The 11,287-nt window shown below is 39.4% G+C and overlaps 1 pseudogene across 1 annotated transcript in view; it reads right to left on the bottom strand.

Moving 5' to 3' along the window:
* Positions 1-3,311: 3,311 nt before the first annotated feature.
* LOC308435620 (protein SET-like) overlaps positions 3,312-11,287 on the bottom strand; it is a 42,169-nt pseudogene continuing 34,193 nt past the window's right edge. Inside the window, exons 2-3 of the transcript in view lie at positions 5,942-5,948; positions 3,312-3,900 (exon numbers count right to left, since the gene is read on the bottom strand). The product of the transcript in view is annotated as a protein SET-like (transcript). The remainder of the gene's footprint in view (positions 3,901-5,941; positions 5,949-11,287) is intronic.

The raw sequence follows: 11,287 nt of genomic DNA, 5'->3' as shown, positions 1-11,287 counted from the left end.
TTGGCTCACTTCTCAGTACTCATTCAGCTGTTTCCCCTGTAAGAGTTGAAAGGGCCTCTTATTCTAAAATATGCACATTCACAATTCTAATTGAAAATATGCTATCGGAAAGACAAAGTACAAATATTAAAGAGGGAAAGGTATGCAAAAAAATACAAGCCCACACATATATGAACATGCACACACACACACACACACACACACACACACACACACACACACACACATGAGCACACACACAAACTGTGAGATATCCACGTGCATGGATTATGTATTTAGCTCTCATAATTCTTCTGCTAAACTGTGCAAATTTGTTCTACCAAGAACCTGCATGAAATAAGAATAAAGAAACCCCTTTATGGAGTATTGCATTGAGAAGGTTGTTCATTTTATTAACCAACCCTTTCTCAGCCTCCATCTACAAGTGTTTTAGGATAAATTTACCAAGGACTCAGAACCAGGAATAATTCTGCACATTCTAAGTCAAAAGTATTGGTTGTTGCATCTTGTGTATATTATGTTGTGACCTTTCTTGTTATTGGCTGCCAGAAAGAAAGAACTGGCATTAGTTTCTCCTTATAGCATTTGGGAATCTATTAATGCACATTTTATTTTCAAATCTCACCCCTAGGCATCTTTCTATTCTGATCTTCACTGTCACTGTCCTTATTTTTTCCCCTGACTTATATGTTACTGGGCTGCAGCTGCTTCTGAGGAAGGGTCTGTGAAAGAAGCATAAGGTCAATTTTTTTAATTATGGTTTATATTAATATATATATGGGTTATATTTGATGTAGTTTGTGTGTGTGTATGTGAGCTTGCATGCACATACGTGCGTGCATGCATATGTGTGTCCATGTGGAATTAATTCTTTCCTACCAAGTAGGTCCTAAGGATTAAACTTGGGTCATCAGACTTGGTGGCAATCATCTTTACCTACTGAGCTATCAGTGGGTAAAAAACAAAAATGTGGGGCCTTAGCTTCTTAAACTGTGGATTCTAGTGCCAGATAGGACCACAGAGCTGAATGTTCAAAACATTTGTCAACTGTAAAAGATGTCTAATTAGAGTCAAAGCTTAATGAAAGGGAGCGGTTGTGAGCACTTGCTCACCCATGTTGTGTGTCAGAACTGCACTACAGGCTTGGTACTGCACTCCATACCACGTCATGCCAGCAAATGCTCAGCTCAGGTTTGAGACTACACTTTTGTTTAGACCTGCGGCTGTTTTACTGTACAAAGACCATTTTCTCTAGCTGAAATATTTATTTTTAATATTTTTAAGTATGTGTATGTGTGTGAGTGGGTAAGGATGTGCGCATGAGGGCAGGCACCTTCAGAGGTCATGTGTGCAGGATACTCCTGCAGTTGGAGTCACAACAGGTGGTAGTGAATCACCTGATATGGTGCTCAGAACCAAACTCGGGTACTCTAAAATTGTAGTACACACTCCTCACTGCTGAGCCATTTCTGTAGCCCCAAAGTATTTTAGTCTTGTAGAAATACAATTACTTTATTCTAGAAAAATTTAGATACAGTATTTTCTTGCCATCTCTGCTCATCATGTAAATATCAAAATAGTATACATTTAGACTAAATTATATTATATTTGACATTGATTAATTTCTTGTTTAGGACGAACAAGATGATTCAGGAGATAAGAGTACTTGCTGCCAAACTTAACCTGTGTTTTATACCTGGATCCTATAGGCTGGAAATGGGCAGTGACTCCCACAAAATGTCTTCTGACTACTACCTGCACACAATAGCAAGAACATGCCCCAGTGCACATGCATGCACCACACACACACACACACACACACACACACACACACACACTCACACACATACTCACACATGTAAATGGTTTTAAAATGTTCATAGGTTATTTCTGTCTGCCTTGCTGATTTGAATTTTATTAAAACTCATTATTAAGTAGATTTTGGTTTGTGATAAACACAGAATTTCAACAATTCCTAAAATAGCCCTAACCTCACCATTGCCATTTTGTGTTACATATCTATTCATAGTGGAATGGTCAGTGTGGAAATGCTAAGATACGCATATCAATATACTCTGAAAGATATTAAAGATGCTCTATGACTCTATGTCTTATGTCAAGTTTTTCTTTATGTAAAAATAATAAAACTTCTCCATCCCATTATAGGCAATTTCACATTCTTCTCTCCTGAATGATAAAATCATTATATGTATATATCAATTCAATGTACATATATATTAAATTTTTTAAATTATTTTTATAATTTATTATTAGCAAAGGCTTGATTTGTATACTTATTGGATAAATCTATTAGATTCAGAGACACATAAAATGTCTCAGTGCAAATAGTCCCTATGTGGAAAAGTTCAAGCATCCCTAAGTCAAGCTTCACACACATATAAACATACAGACAAACGAAAGGCAGAGAGAAACCTACAAACTTCTGAGCATCTTCTTTTTTCTTTGTGTACACATTTACATTGATTTTATTGTCACAAAGGAACTTGTGCACTTCAACATTTAAAATGAGCATCTTTTTCCTTCCAGTGAAAACCAAACCAAACCAAAACAAAACAAACAAAAAATAAAGATAAAGTTACAACAGAGGATGCCAACTCCAAATATAAACCTCCAGGTTCTGCTGATTCTCCCATTGAGCAAGACTCAAGTCGTCAACAGGAGAGAACTTTAAGTGTCACCTTAAACTACAAGGATGCCTGTTAAACATCACAGTTGAACAGGCCAAAGGAGAAGCCATGTTGTCAAATGCCCACTGACTCCCCGACCCGACACCTCAAACCTACACTTTTTCACTGTCTATACCCCTTTTTTTTATTAAACAAGAGAAAGTAGACAGATTCATGTTGGTAAATGCTAACTGTCTGTATTCACGTAGAGATACGGTGTAATCTCTGAGCCCAATATAGAGAAAAGAAAAAAGCTATAATTCTATGCACTACACCACATGGGCCTAGCACCCTCCAGCCCCCAGCAGAGCCAAGGGAACTGGGGGCCTTTGTTTCCCCCCACAGAGCACGGTGGAGGTGTTGAATCCACAGTTTTTGAGAAAAAGAAAGGATAAAAATGAATTTAGAGCAGAAACATGGAGATTCTTTTTCTGTTGCTTTTTGCCTTAAGATATTTTCCCCCAAATGAGTTGAGAACCATGATGTTTAGACCTCAAAAACAGGGCGACCGAGCACAGGGGGACAGGGAGGAAAGGATGAAACTTGCTCCCAGGAATTGGAGAAATTTAAAAATTAAAAGGAAAATAAGAAAGGAGGTTGGATTCAATTCATCAGTCTTCTGTGCTAGTCATCCTTGCCTGCATCCTCCTCCCTGCCTTCCCTTCATCCTCGTCATCTTCACCTTCATCCTCCTCTCCTTCCTCCCCTTCATCCTCACTGCCTTCATTGATACCTTCCAACCCTTCTTCCTCTTCACCATCATCCTCTGCCTCTCCTCCTTCATCATCCATATCCTGAACCAAATAGTACTGCAAGGGATTCGGCCAAACAGCATCTTTGATGAGCTCTCCTAACCCAGCCCCTGCATCAGAGTGGTCAGTAAAACCAGTAAAGAAGCCCTCTGGCTCTTCACGCTGCCTCTTCCTGCTGGGTTTATTCTAACTTTGACTTGAGCGCTTTGTCAAATCCTTTCCAGATTTCCATTTGATCTCTGTGGACTTTGAAGGCAGGTCACTACTCTCATTCAGATGAAATTCTTTGGAAAGAGCTTTATTTTCGAAGTAAGGATTTTCATCAAAATAAAAATCTATTCTGTAACCTGATTTAATGTCTTCAAATTCTGTCACTTCTGCTCTGGTCAAACAATGCAGGTTGTCCTCGTCTTCCTCCCCAAGCAAGGCAGACACCTTTGGATGATTGACAAATGTTGTTACTAAAAAAAAAAAAGTGGGATTTGGGAGATCAATTCTGTCCACCTACCTCCCATGTGCTATGGCCCCAAGCGGCAATCTGAGATCCTGCCTCAGCCTAAGAAACCCAGAACCCTTCTGCCCAGCCTGACAACGGGAGGAAAAAGCCAGCAAGAAGCCATTGAGCATATCAATGAAGTACAGAATGAAATAGACAGACTTAATGAACAAGCCAGTGAGGACATTTTGAAAGTAGAATAAAAATATAACAAACTCCACCAACTAATTTTTCAGATGTGCTTCATTTTTCTTATCTATAAAAATGAGATGGATGGACACCCTAATCTGATCTCTCCACGTTTCTCCCCATAGTTACTGACATATTTTATAATCTAGGCTAGCCTCAAACTTGTCCTTCACTTACCTTTGCCTCCCAAGTGGGAGGATTATAGTTGTGCGCCACCGTGCTGGAAGTCTCCACTTCTAATTTACACACTTCCAATGTTTGTTTCTCATCCTGCCCTAGGATGACTTCTTTTATCTACATCCTTTCTTCTTAACGCAGATTTTTGTCCCGACTTTCAGTCAAACAAAATCATGAGATTCTTTGTGACATTTTCCTGCTCAATCATATTTATATCCATCCCACTGGTTTTCCCCTGAAAAAGCCCCTCTCCCGCCTTCACATCTTTATTTAAGTCCTACTTTGTACGTGTAAAATGAAACATGAGATTGTTGCTGTATGTGGCTTTGTTTTTTTGACAACATGACTTCCAGTCCCTTCCATTTTCCTGCAAATTACATAAATTCAGTCTTCTTTGTGTGGGAATAACACACACAAAACGACTCCTTTGTGTGTGTTACCAAATCTTTATATACTCATATCTTGGTGGATATCCTGTCTGACTGTGCAATTGCCTGTTACCATCAGCAATCAGCATGGATGTGAGCGCATCTCTTGGTTGACCTGCTGACTTTCAGGTAAAGATCCAGGAGCTGGGTGATATAATAATCATAGTTTTAATTTTCTGAGAAACTGATTTCCATATTGGCTCCACACCCTTAGCAGCATTTGTTTCTGATGGCAGACATTCTGACTGGGATAAGATGGAATCTCAGGTATAGGTTGATTCACATTTTCTTAATAGTAAGAACTGGAGGTGATTAATCTCTGAACACTGTCCAATTCATCAATCATTTATTTGTTAGATTATTTGGGCTTGAGTGCTTGAGTGTTCAATATCTTTAGAACTTTTTATATTCTGAATATTATCCCTTTGCCAGTGACATAGTTGGTAGTATATTTTTCATTCTGTAGGCAGTCTCTTCCCTATGGTGAATGTTGGCATACCCGATAAAGGATTTTTAATTCCATGTGGTTCTAATGTGATGACTTTTTCTGAGCTATTTCTTAATCCCCTTGAATCCACTTCTAATCTTCCATTTAATCATCTGTGAAGTAATCATCACCCTACCTTAACTCTATCCTTAGAGCTTCTTCAAACTTGCTCTTCAGAACAGGTCTGTCTAGTGTTCATTGCATAACACTTATTACAGGCAGCAGAAATTCTTTTCCTAAAACTCTAAAAACAGCACTTTGAATCACTTCCTTTATGACAAGCTGTTATGGTCAAGCCATCTTCCTTAGTGGTCCCTTACCCTACTTCTCCACTTCATTTTATATTCACTTAAAGAAACTCAGTTCTTACAAATCGCCTTCTAAATCAGCCATTAAATGTAAATGCTAGTGTTTCTATCACCAGAGAGAAAACTCTCTTCACCTTTTAGTAAATGAGCTGTCAGTATTTCAAAATTAGCATACCAACTCAGTTAGAAGAACTAGGGGACAAAAGGCAAGATTCCATACACTATGCAGTGTTTGAGGTACAAGGTAGCTCGTTATAAACACAAACTCAAATCAGAACACCAGTGGATGCCTTCTAGCTCAGCCACATATTGACTTCTGGCATCAGCCAAACCACCTCTCATTTCTGTGTCTCTGTTTACTCATCTGTGAAATGTGGAAAAGGTGATGGAAGGAATAAATGAGTTAAGCCAACTTACCTAGCACCTAGAAGCAGTTAATGTAAGTTATCATTTAAGTCATTACTAGCCAAAAGCCATAAATTTAATGGATTAAGGATATCCTCCATATGTTAGTCTTTAATAGTTGATATTTCATTTACAATTGCAGCAAGCTTCTTTATAAATACCACTTTCATTTTTATTTTAGACAGTAGCAACTATAAGTCAGTATAAAATATAGGACAATATTGAAGCTACTTCAACTACATTCCAATGTTACCCACAAAAATTCAAAGTACCGCAGGCCATCAGTACTCATCAAAATATGTTCAGCTATCTTACAATTTCAGCATCTCTATATAAAATATTTGCATTAGAGATTAAATTAAACACAAAATAGCTGGAGCAGATGACAGGAGGCTGCTAAGCTATTCTGATTGTTTGCCGTGGTAATGTCAGTGGGAGAATACTTGGCGGTCCTATAACTCTCCAATAAAGATATTCTGCTAGGAGTATATAAATTAATATGGTTGAAGTAGCCTTTTGGAAAATCAGTTCACAATTTTATAATCAACTGAATGAATGACATTTGTTTGGAAAATTTATCAGGCCACAAAATATTTAAGATATATGATGATATGTCTCATGATATACACTTTATGACTGATGTCATAATATCAGACATGGGCAATATAATTAGAGAAATGCTAACCTAATTCATTAGGCAAAAATGGCTCCAGCACTTTGACTATCCCATCTCCAAATCTGCTCAACTTGCCTTTCCTCAGAAATATTGAAATACTATTTTTGCTCAGTAGAAGTGATTCTTTATTTTAGACTAAGTCTAAAGTGCTGGTTTTATGTGCCAACTTTTAGAAACAATTCTAAAATTTACATCATGAAATGTGAATTGTGTGCCCACAGATATTGCTGAAATCTCCTGAGGGAAGTGAATACCCACCTACGCCAGGAGGAGACTGGATCCCTCATTCTCCCTGTAACATACCTGCCAGAATATACTTCCTTCGCCTCCTCCATTGATTTAGAAGGTAATTTCTTAGTGATGTCACTTTTTATTCCTGTCCATTCATTAAGTCACTTCAAATCATTACATCATCCAGACATGATGTTTCTGAAATCCAGATGAACGAATTGCCTACAAAACAGGGAGGAAACCCCTGACCCTGAAGCTGTCTCGGAGATATTCTCCAGCTCCTCACCATCTTCCCATTGAACACTTTATATCCTCTAAGTTAAAACTTTAAAATCGCTTGGGGAAGGGTATGATGTCAGCTCAATTTTTAATATTTTCTCTTTTTTAAAAAATATTATTTTATTTACTTACATTTCAAATGTTGTCCCCATTCAGAACCCCACTCCTAAGCCCCACCCCCACCCTATCCTCCTCTTTATTCTCAATGAGGCTGCTCCTCTACCGACCCAACCACTCCCACTTCATCTCTTTAGCATCATCCTCAGGGCCTCCCCAGGCCCTTCCCAGGGCCAAGCTCATCTCTTCCTACTAAAGGCAGATAAGGCAGTCCTCTGTTACAGATGTAGTAAGCACCACAGAATGGACCAACCCATGATGCTCTTTGCTTGGTGGCTTAACAATTTGGAGCTCTGGGGAGTCGAATTAATTAATACTGTTATTCTTTCTATGGGGTTGTAACCCACATTAGTTTCTTCAGTCCTCCCCTAACTCTTCCATTGGGGACTATAGGCTCAATCCAATGGTTGGCTGTGAGTATCTACATCTGTCCTAGTCAGGTGCTAGCAGAGCCTCTCAGAGGACAGCCATGCCAAGTTCCTGTCTACAAGGACATCTTGACCTCAGCAACAGTGTTCAGGTTTGGTGTCTGCAGATGAAAAGATCCCAAGGTAAAATCGTCTCTGGATAGCCTTTCCTTCAGTCTCTTCTCCAATTTTTGTCTCTGCATCTCCTTTAGAAGAGAACAATTGTAGGTGAAAAATTGTGAGATGGGAGGGTGGCCTCATCCTTCTACTGGATGCCATGTCTATCTACTAAAGGTGATCTCTTCAGGTTCAGTCTCCCCACTGTAAGGCATTTTAGCTAATGTCATCCCCATTGGGTCCTAGGATCCTCTTGCATCCCTGGTGACTGAAACTTTTAGTGGTTTCCCACATTCCCTACCATACACTGCTGCATATTTCTATTCATTCTTCTAGCCCTCTGGGCTTCTCTCCTGTCTTCCACCAGATATAATCTTGCCCCCTTTTTTCTTCTTCCTCCCCTCGCCCACCCAGGTCCCTCCCTCTCTCTGCCTCCAATGATTATTTTTCTCCCCCATTTTAACTGTACCAGAAGCATCCACACATTGGCTCCCCTTCTTACTAAGCTTCATATGGCCTGTGGAGTTATATCATGGATATTCTGAACTTTTTGAGTAAAATTCACTGTACAGTGAGTACACAACATGTATGTCTCTTTCAGTTTGGGTTACTTCACTCAGAGTAATATTTTCTAGTTTCATCCGTTTGCCTGAAAGTCCTTGTTTTTAAAAGCTAAGTATTTTCTATTGTGTAAATGTATCATGTTTTAAAAATCATTTTATTGGATATTTCATGTATTTATGATTCAAATGCTATCTCTTTCCACTGCTCTCCCATCCTGCCTCCCCACCTTGCTTTCATAAAGATGCTCCCACTCCCAACTCCCTACTCCCACCTTAGTTCCTTGACATTCCTCTATACTGGAAAAAGGAGCCTTCACTAGACTAAAGGTCTCTTCTCCCATTGATGCCAGACAATACCATCCTCTCCTCATATACAACTGAGGCCATGGGTCTCTCCATGTGTGCTCATGGGTTGGTGTTTTAGTCCCTGGGAGCTCTGGGGGACTGGTTGGTTGATAATGTTGTTTTTCTCATGGTGTTGCAAACGCTTTCAGCTCCTCAGTCTTTCCTCTAGCTTTTCCATCGGGGTACCTGTGCTCAGTCCAAAATGTAGCTGTAAGCATCCTCCTCTGTATCAGTATGGCTCTGGCAGAGCCTCTGAGAAGACTTCCATATCAGGCTCTTGCCATCAAGCACTTCTTGGCATCAGCAATAATAACCGGATTTGCTGGCTGCATATGGGATGGATCCCCAAATGGGGCAGTCTCTGGATGACCTTTGCTTCAGTCCTGTCAGGGACTAGCCACGGCACAGGATCAGAGTTCTCAACCGGAAGCAGGAATATCTGGAAGATTCATAGTAAATACACAGACTACTTTGGGGGTACAAACCGACAGACAAAATTTCAAAGCTGAAAGTTAGTCACTTTCTCTCTCTGCTCTGTTTCTCTCTCTCTTGCTGCCCTGCAGATTGAGGCTGTACAGTCTCTGCATTCTCTTGTGCGCTCTGCTTCTCTCCTGTGTGCTTTTCTTTTCTTGAACTCCAACACTCATACACATCTCTGTTCATCCTCTTTCACGCAAACACATAGTCTCTATACACACCTCACACAAATCTCACACACACACCACATGCAATCTCCTTTCACTCATACACACATTTTCCATACACACCTCACACTCTCTTCACCCTTCACATGCTCTTATCATACTCTCCCTCCCTCCCTCAATCCCTCCCTCCCTTCCTCCCTCCCTCCCTCCCTACATCCCTCCCTCTCTCTCTCTCTCCATCCCCCCTGTCTCAGACAGACAGACAGACACACACACACACTCATACATGCTCTCATACTTGCTTGCTCGCTCCCTCACTCCCTCACCTTTCTCTTGTCCCAGTCTTTTATTGATACTCCAGAAGAAGGTAGAAAAAAAAAAGACACTGTATAATCATTTCCAAATCAAATTAAAAAAAAATAATCACATCCCACAAAGAATTAAGAATTATAATTGTACCACAAAGTTTCAAGATTCCCCTGTTCCCAGGTCTATGGCCAAATTAATAATGATTGAAGACTTATCATTATTTAAATTTAACTTTTAACTTATCATAATTCAGAGCTCAGAGCTCCGAGGTCAGCTACTTGCATTTTCCTGTGAAACTTTAATGATAAATGATGAGGGCAAATCTTCCAGGCAGTGGCCAGAAACAATCAAGTTAATCCTTAACTCAGTAGTTTCACTAGTTGTTCCTGTACATTGCACACATTAACTCTCATAAGAGTCCCAGTATTTTGACTTAGTTTTACTAGTATATAATTTTATGCATTCTATACTTTCTTATCCAAGAACCACTCTAAAATGTTTTCCAAAACTTATTTCATAACTTCAATAACTCAATGTTAACTTTAATTTGTTTTCTTGTAATTTTTTCAAAAGTTCTCTGCAAGTCAAGTATTAATCTGAAACTACCACTGTGCAATCACTACAATGTTCCCAAGATGAGAGCACATAGCATGACCCTGGGCCACTAGGACTGTGCTGTGCTGTGCCCCTGTGCCTCAATTTACAATAGTTTAAGAATCATTACATCAAGGAACATTTACTTTCTCAGAATCCATTAGAGCAGAAGAAAAAAGAAATAGGAAAGTCAGATATAATAAAATAATTATGCTTACCAAGGTCAACTGAAAGTAATCTCGAACAAATGAAATCTATATGGTTATTGCCAGGGCTAAGGTTAGGAGGAATGGGAGCAAGTGCTCTTTACAAAGAGCTGCCACAGGCTACTGAGATGTCTCCATCCAAGCCTACTGCAGGCAGTCTCCTATTTCAGTTGGCAGATAAGCTTGATAAATGTGTCTCCTGCTTCTCAGGGTCCCAGATGGCATCATTTTTAGCAAGGAGATACCACGGGCATCTGACATATCTCCATTGCTATTGCTGGAAGTCCCTGTCATGATATGCTGTCCCCAGCACAGTCCCAGTTCCACTCTTTATCCCTGTATTTCCTCCCTTGAGTACTTTTTCTCCTTCTAAGAAGGACTGAAGCACCCACATTTCAATCTTCCTTTTTTTGAGCTTCATATGATCTGAGAGTTGTTTTTTTGGGTATTCCTAGTTTTGGGGCTAGTAACACTTATAAATAAGTTATAATAAATACCATGAATGTTATGTTGTGACTGGGTTACCTCACTGAGAATGATACTTTCTAGGTCAATCTATTTGCCTAAAAATTTTAGGTCGTTATTGTTTTTAATAGCTAAGTAGTACTTTATTGTGTAGATGTACCACATTTTCTCTATCCATTACTCCGTTGAAAGACATCTGGATTCTTTCCAGTGTCTATTATAAATAAAGCTGCTATAAACATAGTGGAACATGTTTCCTTAATATATCTTGGGGAATCTTTTGGATATATGCCCAGGAGTGATATAACTGGGTCTAAAGATAATACTATGTTCAGTTTTCTGAGGAAACATGAGACTGTTTCACAGAGTGGTTTACAAGCTTGCAATCCCACAAAAAATAAGAGT

This window comes from Micromys minutus (genome assembly GCF_963924665.1).
Source record: "Micromys minutus genome assembly, chromosome: 23".
Taxonomy (NCBI): Eukaryota; Metazoa; Chordata; class Mammalia; order Rodentia; family Muridae; genus Micromys; species Micromys minutus.
Note: the sequence above shows the minus strand (reverse complement) of the source record. Positions and strands in the feature narration are given on the sequence as shown.